Source organism: Scyliorhinus canicula, chromosome 12 (genome assembly GCF_902713615.1).
Source record: "Scyliorhinus canicula chromosome 12, sScyCan1.1, whole genome shotgun sequence".
NCBI lineage: Eukaryota > Metazoa > Chordata > Chondrichthyes > Carcharhiniformes > Scyliorhinidae > Scyliorhinus > Scyliorhinus canicula.
The window spans coordinates 98,075,014-98,096,252 of record NC_052157.1 but is presented as its reverse complement, the minus strand read 5'-3'; the positions used below and the strand labels follow the sequence as shown (position 1 = coordinate 98,096,252).

The 21,239-nt window shown below is 43.9% G+C and overlaps 1 pseudogene; it reads left to right on the top strand.

The window, feature by feature from the left end:
* LOC119975173 overlaps positions 1-12,501 on the top strand; it is a 29,446-nt pseudogene extending 16,945 nt beyond the window's left edge.
* The last annotated feature ends 8,738 nt before the right edge of the window (positions 12,502-21,239 follow it).

Sequence of the window (21,239 nt, the reverse complement as noted above, 5' to 3'; positions counted from 1 at the left end):
GGGGAACCTTATCAAATGCCTTACTGAAATCCATATACACCACATCCACTGCCTGACATAAGAACATAAGAACATAAGAACTAGGAGCAGGAGTAGGCCATCTGGCCCCTCGAGCCTGCTCCACCATTCAATGAGATCATGGCTGATCTTTTGTGGACTCAGCTTCACTTTCCGGCCTGAACACCATGACCCTTAATCCCTTTATTCTTCAAAAAACTATCTATCTTTACCTTAAAACATTTAATGAAGGAGCCTCAACTGCTTCACTGGGCAAGGAATTCCATAGGTTCACAACCATTTGGGTGAAGAAGTTCCTCCTAAACTCAGTCCTAAATCTACTTCCCCTTATTTTGAGGCTATGCCCCCTAGTTCTGCTTTCACCCGCCAGTGGAAAGAACCTGCCCGCATCTATCCTATGTATTCCCTTCATAATTTTATATGTTTCTATAAGATCCCCCCTCATCCTTCTAATTTCCAACGAGTACAGCCCCAGTCTACTCAACCTCTCCTCGTAATCCAACCCCTTGAGGTCTCCAATTAACCTAGTGAATCTCCTCTGCACACCCTCCAGTGCCAGTACGTTCTTTCTCAAGTAAGGAAACCAAAACTGAACACAATACTCCAAGTGTGGCCTCACTAACACCTTATACAATTGCAGCATAACCTCCCTAGTCTTAAACTCCCTCCCTCTAGCAATGAAGGACAAAATTCCATTTGCCTTCTTAATCACCTGTAAACCAACTTTCTGTGACTCATGCACCAGCACACCCAGGTCTCTCTGCACAGCAGCATGCTTTAATATTTTATTGTTTAAATAATGATCCAATTTGCTGTTATTTCTATCAAAATGGATAACATAGAACATAGAACATAGAACAGTACAGCACAGAACAGGCCCTTCGGCCCTCGATGTTGTGCCGAACAATGATCACCCCACTTAAACCCACGTAACCCGTATACCCGTAACCCAACAATCCCCCCCTTAACCTTACACTACGGGCAATTTAGCACGGCCAATCCACCTAACCCGCACATCTTTGGACTGTGGGAGGAAACCGGAGCACCCGGAGGAAACCCACGCACACACGGGGAGGACGTGCAGACTCCACACAGACAGTGACCCAGCCGGGAATCGAACCTGGGACCCTGGAGCTGTGAAGCATTGATGCTAACCACCATGCTACCGTGAGGCCCCTCACGGTAACCTCACATTTGTCAACATTGTATTCCATCTGCCAGACCCTAGCCCATTCACTTAACGTATCCAAATCCCTCTGCAGACTTCCAGTATCCTCTGCACTTTTCGCTTTACCACTCATCTTAGTGTCATCTGCAAACTTGGACACATTGCCCTTGGTCCCCAACTCCAAATCATCTATGTAAATTGTGAACAATTGTGGGCCCAACACGGATCCGAGGGACACCACTAGCTACTGATTGCCAACCAGAGAAACATCCATTAATCCCCACTCTTTGCTTTCTATTAATTAACCAATCCTCTATCCATGCTACTACTTTACCCTTAATGCCATGCATCTTTATCTTATGCAGCAACCTTTTGTGTGGCACCTTGTCAAAGGCTTTCTGGAAATCCAGATATACCACATCCATTGGCTCCCATTATCTACTGCACTGGTAATGTCCTCAAAAAATTCCACTAAACTAGTTAGGCACGACCTACCCTTCATGAATCCATGCTGCGTCTGTCCAATGGACCAATTTCTATCCAGATGCCTCGCTATTTCTTCCTTGATGATCGATTCCAGCATCTTCCCTACTACCGAAGTTAAAGTCACCTGGCCTATAATTGCCTGCTCTCTGCCTACCTCCTTTTTTTAAACAGTGGTGTCATGTTTGCTCATTTCCAATCACCGGGACCACCCCAGAGTCCAGTGAATTTTGGTAAATCATCACTAGTGCATTTGCAATTTCCTTAGCCATCTCTTTTAGCACTCTGGTGTGCATTCCATCAGGACCAGGAGACTTGTCAACCTTTAGCCCCATTAGCTTGCACATCACTGGCATGTTATTTGTGTCTTCCACTGTGACGACCGACACAAAAAACCTGTTCAGTTCCTCAGCCATTTCCTCATCTCCCATTATTAAAACTCCCTTCTCATCCTCTAAAGGAACCAATATTTTCCTTAGCCACTCTTTTTTGTTTTATATATTTGTAAAAACTTTTACTGTCTGTTTTTATATTCTGAGCAAGTTTACTCTCATAATCTATCTTACTCTTCTTTATAGCTTTTTTAGTAGCTTTCTGTTGCCCCCTAAAGATTTCCCAGTCCTCTAGACTCCCACCAATCTTTGCCACTTTTATGCTTTTTCCTTCAATTTGATACTCTCCATTATTTCCTTAGATATCGGTGGTCGATTTTCCCTCTTTCTACGTCCTTCCTTTTTGTTGGTATAAAACTTTGCTGAGCACTGTGAAAAATCGCTTGGAAGGTTCTCCACTGTTCCTCAACTGTTGCACCATAAAGTCTTTGCTTCCCAGTCTACCTTAGCTAGTTCTTCTCTATCCCATTGTAATCTCCTTTGTTTAAACACAAACACTAGTATTTGATTTTACCTTCTCACCCTCCTTCTCACATTTTAAATTCCACCATATTGTGATCGCTCCTTCCGAAAGGAACCCTAACTATGAGATCATGAATCAATCCTGTCTCATTACACAGGACAAGATCTAGGACCGCTTGTTCCCTCGTAGGTTCCATTACACCACTGTTCTAGGAAACTATCGCGGATACATTCTATAAACTCCTCCTCAAGGCTGCCTTGACGACCTGGTTAAACCAATCGACATGTAGATTAAATCCCCCATTTCTACATGCATCAGTTTATTTCTTTGTTTATTGCCTGCCCCACCATAACGTTACTATTTGGTGGCCGATAGACTCCTCCTATCAGTGACTTTTTCGCCTTACTATTCCTGATTTCCCACCCAAATGGATTCAACCTTATCCTCCATAGCGCCGATGTCATCCTTACTACTGCCCGGATGTCATCCTTAAATAACAGAGCTACACCACCTCCCTTACCATCCACTCTGTCCTTCCGAATAGTTTGATACCCTCAGATATTTAACTCCCAGTTGTGACCATCCTTTAACCATGTTTCAGTAATGGTCACTAAATCATAGTCATTCACGATGATTTGCGCCATCAACTCATTTACGTTATTCCGAATACTACGAGCATTCAAGTAAAGTACACTTATGTTGGTTTTTTTACCTCTGTTTGAATCTTAACATCTCCAGTTTTATTCCTTTTAGTATTACTTCTCCAGTTTATTACTTTAGTATTGTTGCCCTCCTGTGGTGAATCACATCCTAGTAATTCACACTGTGTTATATTGTATGTGTTGTGTTCTTGTAAGATCGGTATACGAGCACTTGCGCGGCTCTGCCCATAGGGGGAGATGAGGAGTTTGTACTGGGCTCCATCCTTGGCTCCGCCCATGGTTCCGTCCATGGCTCCTCCCACTAACTGGAAGTATAAAGATATGCGGTTGTGAGCCTGCTGCCAGTTCATCTCATCGCAGGCAGGCTCAGTTGTAAGACTATTAAACCACTGTTCACTTCCAACTCGTGGCTTGTGAATTGATGGTCACATCACCTCCATGGATAGCATTGAGCGGAATATGTAGCTTGGAGTGCAGGTGATAGCTTTTAGTGTTATGTCAAATTTAATATGAATCTATACAAAGGCAGAATTAATGATATTAAATTGTAATTCCGAGCCTATGGGTTTCCAAAGAACTCCAAAGAACAAAGAACAATACAGCACAGGAACAGGCTTTCGGCCCTCCAAGCCTGTACCGGTCATGATACCAACCTTCCTTGTGCCGTATCCCTCTATACACATCGTATCCATGTATTTGTCAAGATGTCTTTTGAACAATGTTAATGTAACTGCTTCCACAACCTCCCTTGGCAACAGGTTCCAGTCACTCACCACCTTCTGCGTAAAAAACCTGCCTCGCATGTCTCCACTAAACTTTGCCCCATGGACCTTAAACCTATGCCCTCTGGTGACTGACCCCTCCACCTTGGGAAAGAGTGCCTGTCCGTCCACTCTATCCATGCCCCTCATAATCTTGTAGACCTCTATCAGGTCACCCCTCAACCCTCCGTCTTTCTAATGAAAACAGATCAAATCTATTCAGCCTTTCCACATAGCTAACACCCTCCAGACCAGGCAATCATCAAGGTAAACCTTCTCTGCAGCCTCTCCAAAGCCTCCACATCCTTCTGATAGTGTGGCGACCAGCATTGTGCGCAGTATTCCAATTCCGGCCTTACCCAAGTTTCCATACAACTGTAGCATGACTTGGCAGGTTTTTATACTCGATGCCCGTCCAATTAAGGCAAGCATTCCGTCTGCTTTCTGACTACCTTGTCCACTTGTGTTGCACTTTCAAACATCTGTGGGACATGCACGACCAGATCTCTTTGACTCCTCAGAAGACAAACATGGGAGAGAACCGACGGAGTACCCTTCATCGTCTAGTAATTCCCCGGAGCGGAGAAGAAACTACGACATCTTCTTTGCAGCCTTCAACACGCCATCGACGAAGACGGACATCTTGCCAAGGTCATCCCCATACCCCCACTATTTGCCTTAAAACAACCACGCAACCCTCAAACAAACTATTGTTTGCAGCAAACTACCCAGCCTTCAGAACAGCGATCACGTCATCACACAACCCTGCCATGGCAATCTCTACAAGACATGCCAGATCATTGACACGGGTACCACCATTACACGTGAGAACACCACCCACAGGTATATGGAACATACTCGTGCAACTCGGCCAACATTGTCTACCTCATACGCTGCAGGAAAGATATCCCGAAGCATGGTACATTGGCGAGACCATGCAGGTGCTGCGACAACAGATGAACGGACATCGCACGACAATCGCCAGGCAGGAATCTTCCAGTCGGGGAACACTTCAGCAGTCAAGGGCATTCAGCCTTGATCTTCGAGTCAGGATTGGGCAACAGGGTAGCATGGTGGTTAGCATAAATGCTTCACAGCTCCAGGGTCCCAGGTTCGATTCCCGGCTGGGTCACTGTCTGTGCGGAGTCTGCACGTCCTCCCCCTGTGTGCGTGGGTTTCTCCCGGGTGCTCGGTTTCCTCCCACAGTCCAAAGATGTGCAGGTTAGGTGGATTGGCCATGCTAAATTGCCCGTAGTGTCCTAATAAAAAGTAAGGTTAAGGGCGGGGGGTTGTTGGGTTACAGGTATAGGGTGGATACGTGGGTTTGAGTAGGGTGATCATGGCTCGGCACAACATTGAGGGCGAAGGGCCTGTTCTGTGCTGTACTGTTCTATGTTCTATGATTCTCCAAGGCGGCCTTCAGGATGCGTGACAACGCAGAATTGCCGAGCAGAAACTTCTGGCTAAGTTCCTGCACACGTGAGTAAGGGCGAGATCAGCCCCGGGAGGGGAGCCACTGTACTAACAGGCGTAGCTAGCATGGGAAGACTGACAGTAAGTGGGGGCTGCGGCGCACCTCCCGGCATGGAGAGAGTGCCTGGCCAGAGGTGGGGGGTGAGAGGGGGGAGAGGGGGAGGTGCAGGACAGTGAGGGGGAACGCATGGGGTGGAGATGAGATGGGGAGTGGGTAGACACAGAGAAGGGGGGATGGGGAGGCAGTGGGTGAAAAGGAACATGTAGGAAACAGGGTGGGAAAAAAGAGTTGGTTCTTGGATTGGCTTCAGCAAGTCGGGAGCAAGCCGAGGAAACAAGGTGGTGCCGCAAGCAACACATTTTTTTTCATAGAATTTACAGTCCAGAAGGAGGCCACTCGGCCCATCGAGTCTGTTGGAAAGAGCACCCTACCCGAGGTCAGCCCCTCCACCCTATCCCCATAACCCAGTAACCCCACCCAACACTGAGAGCAATTTAGGACACTAAGGGCAATTTATCATGGCCAATCCAACTAACCTGCACATCTTTGGACTGTAGGACTAAACCGGAGCACCCGGAGGAAACCCACGCACACACGGGGAGGATGTGCAGGACTCCACACAGACAGTGACCCAAGCCGGGAATCGAACCTGGGACCCTGGAGCTGTGAAGCAATTGTGCTATCCACAATGCTACCGTGCTGCCCTTGGTGGGTCCTTAAACAAGGGAAACCCTAGAGTGCAGGCATGTGGCATACACACAGTTGGCGGCCATGTTGGGTGCCCGCTGGACAAAGGGTAAGGCCGGAGCTCAGGGTCCCAGCCTCATGGTGAGAAACGGTGACCGTGGCCATTTGTGACGGCCCTCTAACAAAGGGTATCCCCGGAGTGCTGGGGCACATCCACCAGGTAAGTGTGGTTGATCCTGCAGGAACGGGGGGACAGAAAACCCCCATCAGGATTATCACCTACAATGTGAGGGGAGTCAATGGCCCAGTGAAAAGATTCAGAGTCTTCGCCCACTTAAGAAGTCTGAAAGCCAACATAATTTTCTTGCATGAGACACACCTGAGGGAGAAGGACAAACTGCAGGTAAGAAAGGGTGGGTGGAAAGTACCAAGCACGAGGGGAGGAGCCATATTGATTAGTTAGAGAACGCGTTTCACTGAGACAAAGATGGTTATGGACCAAGGTCAGCGGTGTCCTGGATGGGGCACCAGTGGTTCTAGTGTACGGCCAACTGGGAAGACACAGACTTTTTAATAATAATAATCGCTTATTGTCACAAGTAGCCTTCAATGAAGTTACTGTGAAAAGCCCCTAGAAAAGAAGACCATGGCGGAAATCCCCGATATGACACACCAACTGATCATGGGGGGCCCACTTCAACTGCGTACAGGACCCTCTGATGGACCGATCAAATCCCAGAATGGGGAAAAAGACAGGCATTGGGAGGGCACAGGGAATTGGGAGCATTCATGGAACAGATGGGGGCGGTGGACCCATGGCAGTTTCCTCACCCCGATGAGAGGGAATTCTCGTTCTTTTCGCCGATGCACAATATATATTTGAGGATAGACATTTTTGCAGTGGGAAAATTGTGCTTCCAGGCATAAGAAGGGCGGAATATTCAGTGAAAGTCATCTCTGACCTCATTCCACATTATGGAGGTTGGAGACCGGTCGTGCCCAGCACCCTACATGTCACCCTCTTGGCCGACAAGGCCTTCTGCCAAAAAACATAACAAAGCATAGGCGAGTACATTACTAATAACCAGAATGGGGAAGTCTCACCTTTCACATTCTGGGAGGCACTGAAGGCCGTGATTAGTGGAGAAATTATAGCCTATAAGGCACATAGAGACATGGAAGAGAGGGTGATCAAGATGAACATACTGCCGAGGTTCCTCTTCCTGTTTTGATCCATGCCAATCTTCATCCCCAAGTCCTTTTTCCAGAACATAGACAAATCATTATGGTGTTTGTGGTGGGCGGGAGGGGGGGGGGGGGGGGGGGGGGTTGCTAAGAACGCAAGGATTCCTAAATCGACACTGCAAAGGAGGGAAAATATGGGCATCTGGCCCTGTCGAATCTACAATACTACCACTGGGCGGCTCTGGCAGAGAGGGTGAAGGGATGAATACATGAACCCTATATGAAATGGGCGAGGGTGTAGCAGGCTTCCGGCAAGGGAACAACCCTCCGAACCCTCACTACGGCAGCGCTCCCAACCCATTCCCCCCCCCCACCCCCGACAATATACACATCCTGTCCAGTGGTGGTAGCCACACTAAAGACATGGAGCCAGATGAAGCAGCATTTTGCCAAGAGATTCTGCCATGGCCCCCAACTGTGGAAACCACAAATTCCCACAGACATGCTCGCCACCACCTTAAAAAATGGAGATAGGATGGGGGGATGCTAACAATCAGGGTCTTCAACATAAGGGACAGACTAATGACCGTGGGTGAACTGATGGAAGACCTGAAACAGGAAAGACAGGAATTCAGACACCTCCCAATCAAACACTTTCTCCACAAAGAGATGGCAAGGTACCCCAGGGCCCCAAGAGACACCATATTAGAGGAACTATAAAACTGGACAGTAAGGAATGGGTGGAACTGTGGGAAAGTCTATGGAAGGTTACTGGATAGGGCAAGATTACCACTGGACGAAGTCAAATGAAAATGGGAGGACAAAGTAAAAATAAAAAGTGGGTGGGACTCTGGAGCGAAGCACTGAGCAGGGCCAACTCACCTCCTCCTGTGCAAGGCTCAGCCTCATGCAGTTTAAAGTGGTGCACAGAGCGCACCTGCACCAGAACCCGAATGAAACAGGCTTTTCCCGAAGGTGTCAGGGAGAACTATGCCCAATGTTCTAGGCTGCCCCAGACCTGTAGGGCTCTGGGCAGCCTTCTTCGAGGTTCAAGGTCCAAGGTTGTGGGGGTGAGGATGGGGCCGAGGCCAAGAGTGGTAGTCTTCTGGGTATCAGAAGAGCCAGAGCTACATATGGGGAAGAAGATCGATGTCATTGCTTTTGCTTCCTTAATCGCACACTGGAGAATCCTAGTCGGCTGGCAATCAGCAACACCACCACAGTTTCAGGACTGGAGGGCAGACCTCGTGGAATTTCTCCACCTGGTACACCGTCCAACGGTCGGACGAGGCTTCTACAAACCCGAAAGGCCATTCGTTCGGCCTGTTCCAACACCTGGCTGAGGCTACCAGCGACTAGGGAAAGAGAAGGAGACGGGGCAGAGCACACAAAAAGTAATAAAACAAGGAGGTACAAATGGAATAGGGCGGAGAAGATGAGGAGGGAGCCACAGAGAGAAACATGGGGGGGAAATGGGAGAGCGGAGGGGGCAGGATATAGGAGAGGCCCTAAATGAATTACGGAATTATAGACAGGTTAGGACATAGAACATTACAGCGCAGTACGGGCCCTTCGGCCTCAATGTTTGCGCCGAGCCGTGAAAACCATCTGAAGCCTATCTGACCTACACTATTCCATTTTCATCCATATGTCTATCCAGTGACCACTTAAATTCCCTTAAATCTGGCGAGTCTGTTGCAGGCAGGGAGTTCCACACCCCTACTACTCTCTGAGTAAAGAAACTGCCTCTGACATCTGTCCTATATCTACCACCCCTCAATTTAAAGCTATCGTGTTGGTCATCACCCATCCGAGGAAAAAGACTCTCACTGTCCACCCTATCTAACCCTCTGACTATCTTATATGTCTCTATTAAGTCACCTCTCAGCCTTCTCCTCTCTAACGAAAACAACCTCAAGTCCATGAGCCTTTCCTCGTAAGACCTTCCCTCCATACCAGGCAACATTCTAGTAAATCTCCTCTGAACCCTTTCCAAAGCTTCCACATCCTTCCTATAATGTGGTGACCAGAACTGCACGCAGTACTCCAGGTGCGGCCGCACCAGAGTTTTGTACAGCTGCCAGCATGACCTCGTGGCTCCGAAACTCAACCCCCCTACTGATAAAGGCTAGCGCACCATATGTCTTCTAACAGCCCTATTAACCTGGGTGGCAACTTTCAGGGATTTATGTACCTGGATGCCGAGATCTCGCTGTCATCTACACTACCAAGAATCTTGCCATTAGCCAGTACTGTGCATTCCTGTTAGTCCTTCCAAAGTGAACCACCTCACACTTTTCTGGATTAAACTCCATCTGCCACCTCTCAGCCCAGCTCTGCAGTTTATCTATGATCCTCTTTAACCTATAACATCCTTCAGCACTATCCACAACTCCACCGACTCCTTGTCATCTGCAAATTTACTAACCCCATCCTTCTACACCCTCTTCCAGGTCATTTATAAAAATGACAAACAGCAGTGGCCCCAAAACAGATCCTTGCGGTACACCACTAGTAACTGACTCCAGGATGAACATTTGCCATCAACCACCACCCCCTGTCTTTCTTTCAGTAGCCAATTACTGATCCAAACCGCTAAATCACCTTCAATCCATTACTCCGTATTTTCTGCAATAGCTACCGTGGGGAACCTTATCAAACGCCTTACTGAAATCCATATACACCACATCAACGCTTTAACCCTCATCCACCTGTTTGGTCACCTTCTCAAAAACTCAATAAGGTTTGTGAGGCATGACCTACCCTTCACAAAACCGGTTGAGTATCGCTAATCAACTTGTTCTTTTCAAGTTGATTATAAACCCTATCTCTTATAACCTTTTCCAACATTTTACCCACAACCGAAGTAAGGCTCACAGGTCTATAATTACCAGGGTTGTCTCTACTCCCCTTCTTGAACAAGGGGACAACATTTGCTATCCTCCAGGTCTTCCGGCACTATTCCTGTCGACAAAGACGACATAAAGATCAAGGACAAGGCTCTGCAACCTTCTCCCTGGCTTCCCAGAGATCCCTAGGATAAATCCCATTGGCCCAGGGGATTATCTATTTTTACACTTTCCAAAATTGCTAACACCTCCTCCTTGTGAAACCTCAATCCATCTAGCCTGGTCGACTGTACCTGAGTATTCTCCTCGACAACATTGTCTTTCTCCAGTGTAAACACTGACGAAAAATATCCATTTAACGCTTCCCCTATCTTCCTCTGATTCCACACACAACTTTCCACTACTCCCCTGATTGGCCCTAATCTTACTCTAGTCATTCTTTTGTTCCTGATATACTATAGAAAGCCTTAGGGTTTTCCTTGATCCTATCCGCCAAGACTTTTTGTGTCCTCTCCTCGCTCTTCTTAACTCCTTCCTGGCTAACTTGTAAACTCTCAAGTGCCCTAACTGAGCCTTCATGTCTCATCCTTAACATAAGCCTTCTTCTTCCTCTTAACAAGTGCTTCAACATCCTTAGTAAACCACAGTTCCCTTGCTCAACAACTTCCTCCCTGCCTGACAGGTACATACTTACTCAAGGACACGCAGTAGCTATTCCTTGAAAAAGCTCCACATTTCGATTGTACCCATCCCCTGCAGTTTCCTTCCCCATCCTATACATCCTAAATCATGCCGAATAGCATCATAATTGCCTTTCCCCCAGCTATAATTCTTGCCTTGCGGTATTTACCTATCCCTGCCCATCGCTAAAGTAAACATAACCGAATTTGTGATCACTATCACCAAAGCGCTCACCTACATCTAAATCTAACACCTGGCGGGTCATTACCCAGTACCAAATCCAATGTGGCATCGCCCCTGTTGGCCTGTCTACATACTGTGTCAGAAAAACCTCCTGCACACACTGCACAAAAAACTGACCCATCTATAGTACTCGAACTATAGTATTTCCAGTCAATATTTGGAAGTTAAAGTCCCCCATAACAACTACCCTGTTACTCTCGCTCCTGTCGAGAATCATCTTTGCAATCCTTTCCTCTACACTCTGGACCTATTCAGAGGTCTATAGACAACTCCCAACAGGGTGACCTCGCCTCTCCTGTTCCTAACCTCGGCCCCTATACCTCAGTAGACGAGTCCTCAAACGTTCCTTTCTGCCACCATAATACTTTCCTTGATTAACAATGCCACCCAGCCCCTCTTTTACCATCTTCTCTGTTCTTACAGAAACATCTAAATCCCGGAACCTGCAGCAAACCATCAGTTCGGTACTAGGTAAATTATTGGAAAGGGTCCTGAGGGATAGGATTTATGATCATTTGGAAAGATACAGTTTAATCCAGGATAGTCAGCACGGATTTGTGTTAATTGCTTAATCACTGATTCATGGGTATTTCACATTGTCGCTATAATAAAATTGCATGATTGTGTATATATTGTGGGGTTAATTGCATTGCTCCAGATGCTTTTTCCCATATTTAGTCTTTTCACATTGCAATCATGGGGATTCAATATAAGTTGATATGTTATTATTCTTGAATTTCTTTTCGCAGGCGGACATGTAACATTGACAGACCAACCAAAGGTTCTGAGTCAAATAGAATACAACGTCACCAATAATATCCCCTCTGCCAATCTTCACCTCGCAAAAGTCTGTGCCCTCTCTTGGGGTAGAGACCTTATCAATTTCCATCAGACTATGACTACATCCTGGGTTCAGATATGTCTACAAATCACATGAATTCGATTTACTGATGAATACGTTACTACACTTGAGCAACCAAAACACCATCATTATTTATCTTCAAAAATGCGTCAGGACATGGGAACCCATCGACTTTTTTGAAAAGCGCATTCCGGAATATTTTAACAGAGAAATTGTTCACAGAATTGCAGAAAAAAAAATCAATGTTTATAGCTTACCAAAACGTAATCGGAGTGCAGATAAAAAGGACATTTTGTCAAAGATTTTCAAATTTTATCAAGGCACTTTGCAAGGATATCAGATGTAAATAGAACTTGATACTATATGATAAGGGGGCGCTTAATTGGTTGCAAGCCGAATCTATTTTGTCATGGCATTGAAACATGCCCTTCATTTAATCATGACTGACAGGTCAACTGCCAAACATTTCTTACAATTTAAATCAAGCACCAGAGTCTCTGATTAACCGTGGCATCGCCCATGGAATGAACCACAATGGCTCTAACTTGCTTTGTTAATGTATAATGGCCAGGGTTTTAAGAACACCAAAGTATATCAGGGATATACTGATAAATATATATATTATATATATATATAATATATATATGACCACAATGTTTAATAGATTTTGTTATGGGAGCACAAGGCCCACTTTCCAGGTGTTGTGCAACAGAGACATAAGTATTTTAAGCAAACAATGTTTATTCTATGAATCCAGTTCACATTTTATAACCACACAGCAAACAGTTTATCAATACCAACACAAATAATCCATAGATACAATAATCTATAACTCCGAACAACATCATAAATCAAATATCCTTTTACAAAGACAGCAGGTTTTGAATTCTCCACAGAAAGCAGTGATCATTTTTAAATTATCATGTGATCTGAAGACATTCTTTTGCATGCAGAGAGAGAGATCAAATACACCTCTTGTTTGAATGCAGATCCAACTGAAAACAAAACCAAAAACTCACTACAAAACAGCTTCCAGCTCAAAACGAAAGTAAAAGCCGAACACCAGCTTCAGCTCCACCCACACAATGACATCACTGCAGCTATTTGATGGTAATATAAATTTGAAAATGTTGCAAAGCTAGCACCAAGCTCAAAATCTCCTTCTCAATCGTTGAATACTCTTCTGGTGTTAATTAATTTCTTTGAAAATAACCAATTTTCAAGAAGGCTGCTCTAGTCCTCATCGTCTTCTTGTTAAGAGCACGTACCTACACCCACATCACTCGCAACAACAGTCACTTTGAATGGTTTTTATGTAATTGGGATGGCCAACACAGGAGCAGTGATTAACACAGTCTTCAGGCCGTCAAATGCCTGTTGACACTCCGCTGTCCACTGAAAATTTGCTACGCTTCTAAATCAAGTCCATCAGTGGAGCGACCATACTGCTAAAATTCGGCAAAATTGGAGGTAAAATCCACTTATTTGAAGCATCTGGTGGAGTTATCGATCGACTTCAGGAGGCGGATTTGGTGCAAACCTAGCCAAAACTGAATTGGAAAAGCCAAGTCACTTTCCTTGGCCATACAATTGGACAGGGTCAAAAGGTCCACGGGATGTGAAAACAAAATTAATAACTAATTATTATTAGTTTCCCTTTGTGTCGAGGGCCCTGGAAACTCCCTAATAATTTTGTTTTCACATCCCGTGGGACCTTTGACCCTGTCCAATTGTATGGCCAAGGAAAGTGACTTGCTTTTCCAAATTCAGTTTTGGCTAGGTTTGCCACCAAATCGCCTCCTGAAGTCGATCGAATAACTCCACCAGGATGCTTCAAATGTTCTCTTTCCATGTCTGACTAAAAATTACCAGATCGTCGATTTATACCACACAATTGGGCAATCTGAAACCACTTTCTTAGTTAACTTAAAATGTGGCTGGGGTGTTTTTCATGCCAAATGGCATAACTTGAATTGTCTATTACCCATCTGGAGTTACAAAAGCTGAAATCTCCGACGCCCTTTCGGATACAGGTACCTTGTCCCAAGTTCTCAATGCGTGGGATAGGATAAGAGTCCATTATTATAACGCATTAACCTAGTCCACACACAACCATTGGGTTACTATCCGGTTTGTACCAACCCTATGGATGAGCCCCATTGGCTGCAAAGCACTTCAATTATGCCATTGTTAAGCATACTTTCAATTTCTTTGTTAACGTGTGCCAATTTTAAAGGGTTAAGTCTATATGGATGTTGTTAGATAGGAACAGCATTCCCACATCTACATCAAGTGCAGCCCATTTAGTACGTCCTAACATATCCCCACAACACTTCCATGTGAAATCAATAACTCTTTCAGGTCAGTTCATTTTTTCCTCTGGAAGGTAACTCACAATTTATCCCAATTTTAAGAATATCCTTGTTTTCCAGTTTAATTTGAGGGACGTCAATTCAAGTCATCTGGATTTGGTTCTTCACTTTGAGTTAGAATCATTGAAACCTCCCTCCTTTTCCTCTCTCCCTTTTCAAAGTGCCTTTAAGCATATTCATATGACACACTCTCGTGATGTTTTCCTTCTATTCGGCGTTCTTACCACTAATTCAATCACTTAATTTCCTTCAATCTGATAAGGTCCCAACAAACCTTGCTTTTGTGGACCTTATCACTGTTCACCTACCACTGGTAAACTACTACAACTTTATTTCCACCGGCAAAACTCCAAACTTTGCTTTCTTGTCCGCTACCCGTTTCATCACATGTTGTGCAACTTTAAATGTTGGTCCAGTCAATTCCCCTGGTCTATTTAATGGTCCCTAACATTTGATACCCGCTCTACCTACCAATAATGTGAGTTCCGATTTCTCACTCACCAATTTTTCCTCTCAAGTGGTCCTCTGAACTTCATGACCAAAATTAGTTCAAAAGGACTGAATTTGGTTTGACTCATTAGGTGCATCCCTAATTGCAAACCCATACAACTGGAATTCCTTTATCCAATCCATGAATAATCTTGACATAAGCCCTCAAACATGTCTTCAATGTCTGATGCCACCTTTCTGACGCTCCCTGTGATTCTGGATTGTATGCAGTTGATTTAAATTGTTTTATTCCTAAGCTATCCATAACTTCCTTAAATAACTTTGAGGTAAAATTTGATCCTTGAACCGATTGTATTTCTCTGGGTTGTCCATATCTAGTAAATTATTTAAGTAACTCCTCCACAACCTTTTTAGCTGTAATATTACGTACTGGAATGGCCTCTGGAAACCTAGTAGACACATCCATTACAGTCAAAAGATATTGATTCCCACTATTCGTTTTAGGAAGCGGTCCTATGCAATCAATTAAGACCCTTTGAAAAGATTCGTCAAATGCTGGAATTGGTATTAAGGGCGCTGGTTTTATCACTGCTTGAGGATTCCCTATCACTTGACAAGTGTGTCATGATCAACAAAATATAACTACATTTTTATATAGTGCAGGCCAATAAAAATGTTTTTGTATTTTAGATTGTGTTTTCCTTACTCCCAAATGACCCCCCACTGGGACCTCATGTGCAACTCGCGACACCTACTTTCTGTACCCTACCGGCAATACCACTTTTGCCCACTTTTCATCCATCTGCATATGTAAAGGTCTCCATTTTCTCATCAAGACTTCATTTTCACGGTAATAACATTCTGATATACAATCAGAATTCTCTTCCGTGTATGCTTTCTGATACATCCATTTTATTTGCATGTCTTTCTGTTGTAACTCCGCCAATTTTCCTGAACTAAAATTATCTGCCTCATCCTCCACCTGTTCTTGTCCTTTTCCAACCATCTGATGAAAAATCGTTTCTGATAATGATAATTTGCACTTCAACTTTATCTGCACTCTATGATTTCTCCTCTTGTCTTAACCTGTAACTTTGCAACCTTGTTACTACACAATCCGGGAAAATTTCAGGATATTCGTCTTTCAACACTTCAGTTGTCTGATTTTCCACTGGTTTATCAACCACAGTAGGTATCACTCCCACCTGCGATCCAGCTATATCATTACCCAAGATAAACTGTATTCCTGGACCAGATAGTTTCTCTATTACTCCTCCTACCACTTCACCACTCTTCACTGGACTTTCCATCCTTACCTTATATAATGGAACACTACTCTTCTCACCCTGAATTTACAGTGCAGAAGGAGGCCATTTGGCCCATCGAGTCTGCACCGGCTCTTGGAAAGAGCACCCCACTTAATTCGTCCACATCCACCCTATCCAGTAACCCCAACACTAAGGGCAATTTTGAACACTAAGGGCAATTTAGCATGACCAATCCACCTAACCTTTGGACTGTGGGAGGAAACCGGAGCATCTGGAGGAAACCTACGCACACATGGGGAGAACATGCAAACTCCGCACAGATAGTGACCCAAGCTAGGAATCGAACATGGGACCCTGAAGCTGTGAAGCAATTGTGCTAACCACTGTGCTACCATGCTGCCCCTTTTCTGGCAATATTCCTTCCGTACTACATAACACCTCATCTCTTACCATCAAAGATTGACTAGCTCCCGTATCTCTTAAAATTGTTACTTCTTTACCTACTTCTGGTACACCTGAGTAAATTTTACCCACACAAGTAAATTCTTTAAAGAGATCTGTCACCTTCTTATCAATCACTCTTGATCAGGTTGTACAATCTTTTTGCATCTCCTTCGCTTCACTTGGGCTTTCCTTTACCCCTTTATCAAACCCCACTGACTTGTCCTGTTTTTATCACATCGGCCTTCCCAGTGCTTTTCTTCAACCACCATCACTGTGACTTTACATGGCCTGGTTTATTGCAGTGAAAACATTTTAAACTTTTCATTACTCTCCCACCCTCCTGGATTTCTTTTTTAATCTGAGGTACAGTCTCCTTTTTTATCTCCGACCAGGTCCCCTTTACCTTTACCACTTGAGTATTTCTCTTTTCCCCAGTTTCTATCCCTTACCGGCTCAAACTGATGTCGGAAACCAATCTTTGATTTATGAACTAATTCATAATCATCTTCCATTTCTGCTGCTAAACTCGCAGTTTTAACCCTCTGCTCTTCCACATGAGTTCTCACTACATCAGGAATTGAATTTTTAAACTCCTCTAAAAGTATAATTTCTCTGAGAGCTTCATACATTTGATCTATTTTCAAAGCCGTTTATCCACCTATCAAAATTACACTGTTTGAGCCTTTTAAACTCCATGTATGTCTGACCAGGTTCTTTCTAAATTTCTAAACCTTTGTCTGTAGGCTTCAGGCACTTGTTATATGCACCTAAGGTGGATGTTTTCACTTCCTCATACGTCAAAGATACCTCCTCGATGCAAACACTTCACTAGCTATTCCTTCCAACTTTTTTGAATCAGTGTCCTGTGGCCATTTCAGTTATTAGCTACCTTCTCAAATGAAATAATAAAGGCTTCTACCTCCTTCTCATCAAACCTTGGCAATGCGTGGACGTATTTTTTATAGATCACCATGAAGCCTTTTGACTATGATGCTCTTTCTCTTTACCCTCATATTTCATGGCCATTTTCTGAAGTTCAAACTCTCTTTTCTTTTTCCCGATCTGTATCTCCCTTTCTCTTTTCTTGTTGTCCTGCTAGACATTCTTTCTTTTTTTCCCTTTCTCTTTCTTTTCCCCTCAAGCTGCTTTACTGCTCTTTCATATTAAAATTGATAAATCTGTAACTGACTATTTGCCATTTTCTAATGATGTCTGCCTGTATCTTTTCTTATGCTGTCAAGTAATGTTAACTGCAATGTTTTGCCATTCTAAAAGCCTTTTTTTAGTCTCTGTTCGTAAGGTACTGCATGGGCTTTGTCCACCCCAAAACTTTCTGAGCCTCTGAAAGATCCATTGTCCACATCTCACTCCCTACTTGAACTGGAATACCACACCCTGAAAGCAAACCAAAATATGATCACCCCTCACTGTCTTTACGTTCACTAAGCCAATTCAATCACAAAAGATATACTTTACCCCACGAGCCCCCAATTTATTAGGGCCAGGGGTCAAGAGCACCAAAGTATATCATGGAATTCACCTGACCCACAATGTTTAATAGATTTTGGCTATGGGGATCACAAGGGCCCACTTTCCAGGTGTTGTGCAACAGAGACCATAAGTATTTTTAAACAATAATAATGTTATTCTATGAATCTAGTTCACATGTTATAAACACACAGTAAATAGTTTATCAACTACCAATACAAATAATCCCCACAGATACAATACTCTATAGGAAACCCCTTATAACTTTCCTAACAATTTCCATCAGTGAAATGCCCTCTTTATCAAAGTAAGAAGTCTTACAACACCAGGTTAAAGTCCAACAGGTTTGTTTTCAACACGAGCTTTCGGAGCACGGCTCCTTCTCAGGTGAATGGAAAAGGCACCTTTTCCATTCACCTGAAGAAGGAGCCGTGCTCCGAAAGCTCGTGTTTTGAACAAACCTGTTGGACTTTAACCTGGTGTTGTAAGACTTCTTACTGTGCTCACCCCAGTCCAACGCCGGCATCTCCACATCATGGCTCTTTATCAAAGACAGCAGGTTTGAATTCTCTACCAGAAAGCAATATCACTTTTAGATTATCAAGTGATCTGAAGACATTCTTTGCATGCAGAGAGAGAGAGAGATCAAAATACACCTTCTGTGAATGCAGCTCCCAACTGAAAATGAAACCAAAAACTCAACTACAAAACAGCTTCCATCTCAAAACAAAAGTAAAGCCAGAAAAACAGCTCAGCTGCCCCCACACAATGACATCACTTACAGCTATTTGATAAAGACACTTTTCTTAAAGGGACCCTCACATGACAAATGTACCCTGACGCATAGTGTGAGCCTGTTGCAGGGTGGAGGGTGGACGCAGCTCAATGTTTTATTACAGTGAGGTGCAAGAGAGACGCAGACCTAACAGCACAACTTGAGATGACTGAATTGTGCAACAAGAGGTTGCAGATAGACAGAAGGCGAGGGATACGTCATTATTTCCAGCCACATCTATTCAATAACTCTAAAGCTCAATCCTGAATCAAACACACAAATTATGAGCAGCACGAGGCCACCTGGGACCTCGACCCTGTTCTACCATTCAATAAGATCATGCCTGATCTGAACCGTACATTTTCTGCTTACCCCCTGAAACCCTTCCATCCCCTTGTTCTGCACACATCTGTCGAGCTGTACCTTAAAATATTCTAACACTTTGCTTCCAGTACCTTTGCATTTTAAGCAAGAGAGTTCCCAGAGATACAGGACCCTCTGAGAAAATATTATTTTCACTCTCCCTTTTATCATATTTTATCTAACATGCATGTTAGGCTAACTGGCCTGTCATTTATTCCTTTCTGTCTTCCTCCCTTTTGAAGAACCCTGATAGTGCCTCCGTAATGTAAACTAGAATCATAAAATCCCAACAATGAAGAAGGAGTCCATTCGGCCCATCGAGACTGCCCCGACTTTCAGGAGGAACACTCTACTTAGGCCCACGCCCAGGTGCTGTAAGGCATCAGTGCTAACCATTGTGCCACCGTGCCACCCTAGTTATATAACAAGCCCGGTTGTTTGAGGGTTAAGGTAATGTGTTACATCACATAGTCAATTTCAGTCTGCAACCAACAACATTTTCACAGGGCAGTGCACAACTCATAACCTTGGAGGTTTGTTCTCGCATTGTATTTAGCTGCATGACTTTGTATCAACTGAAGCGCATCTGGATTAATCAATTTGAAAATTGGGCTGATAATGTTCATTGGCAACTAGGATTGTACTTCAATACTTATGTGCAAACTCATTCCATACTAACGGGACCGCAGACGAGATAAAATACATAAGAGCACTAAATAGCACAGTACTCATTCAGTATGCAATTACTAAATCTATTTTATACGGCAATATATAAAAGATCACAGACATACACACATACATTTCAATGTACTTTGTTGAAATGTTGTGATTGACATGATACACATTCAAGTTTCTCCATCATGGTAGTTCCTGCTCATGAACTTTGAGATTATGGTTTGAAGTGTTATTGACCAGAGGATGTGACTTTTCTTGTTATTTACTGCATCTAAAGGAAATGTGTTACTTGTTCACAATGGAATGTAAACTCTGACAGACCTACCTTCAGAAACAGATTGTGATGTCTCTTCAGTCAACATGGCTCTAGGTACAGACTTGGGCTGATATGAGATTAATACGCATCCATTCAGCGATCAAAGAGGTAGTTTGAATTGCTTGCAAATAAGCGAAGAGGAATAATGAAAGCAGAGTTACTAGTTGGAAATAGAAATATTTGTTGGCACGGTGATAATGGAACCCTAGGTGCCATTAGACACAATGATATTTCATTTCAGGGACAGATCAGAAAAGGCCTGTGCTGGCAACATCAAAGACACCGAAGGAACTTGAGAGATGAGGAAAACTCTATGTTGTACTCACTGTTTTCTGTTAAGTATGTGTAAAATGTTTGCTTAATAAAACTCTGCTTGATTCATGAAAAACTGTTGTATTCCTACTTTTTTAGGGGAAGCACAATGGATGTCCGTGAATGCTAAATTCAGAATCTTGACATTGGAGATTTTAGTTAGAAGGGCGTCGGACCTCAAAAACCTGAAATTTCTATGCAGGGTCGATGCCAAGAAGCTTTCTTCCTCTTGTGGGAGAATAGAGAACTCTGACCCACTGTTTAAAAATGAAAGGTCCCCCATGCCAAATACAAAGCAGGGGGATATTATTTTCTCATACATTATCATGCATCATGGAAGGTCTCTTCATAAAAATGTGCTGGAAGCATAGACTTTGAATACTTTTAATGCAAATATGCACAAATATGAAAAGGTAGAGTGGTGATACATTCTAAGGGGTAGGTATGAATATGGAGAAATCATATCAGCTATAATCTTATAAAATGTTGCAGCAGGTTTGAGCTGCCGGCTGGCCTGGGCCTGTTACTCATTCCTCTGTAAAATGTTGGTATGTAAAGCACAATCAGTGGCAATTGATGAGAATACATCACACCAGCGGACCAGCTCGGTTGGAGCAGCAGTTGGATGCATATAGGAGCATGCAGGTGGTGGAAAATATCTTATATAGGAGTTGTAGAGGCGTGGTCACACCCAAGGTGAAGGCAGACAGATGGGTGACCACTAGAAAGGGCAGGCAATCAGTGCAGGAATCCCTGTGGCTGTCCCCCTCTCAAACAGGTATATCGTTTTGTATGCTGTTTTGGGAGGACAACCTATCAGGGGAAAACAACCAGCAGCCACAACAGTG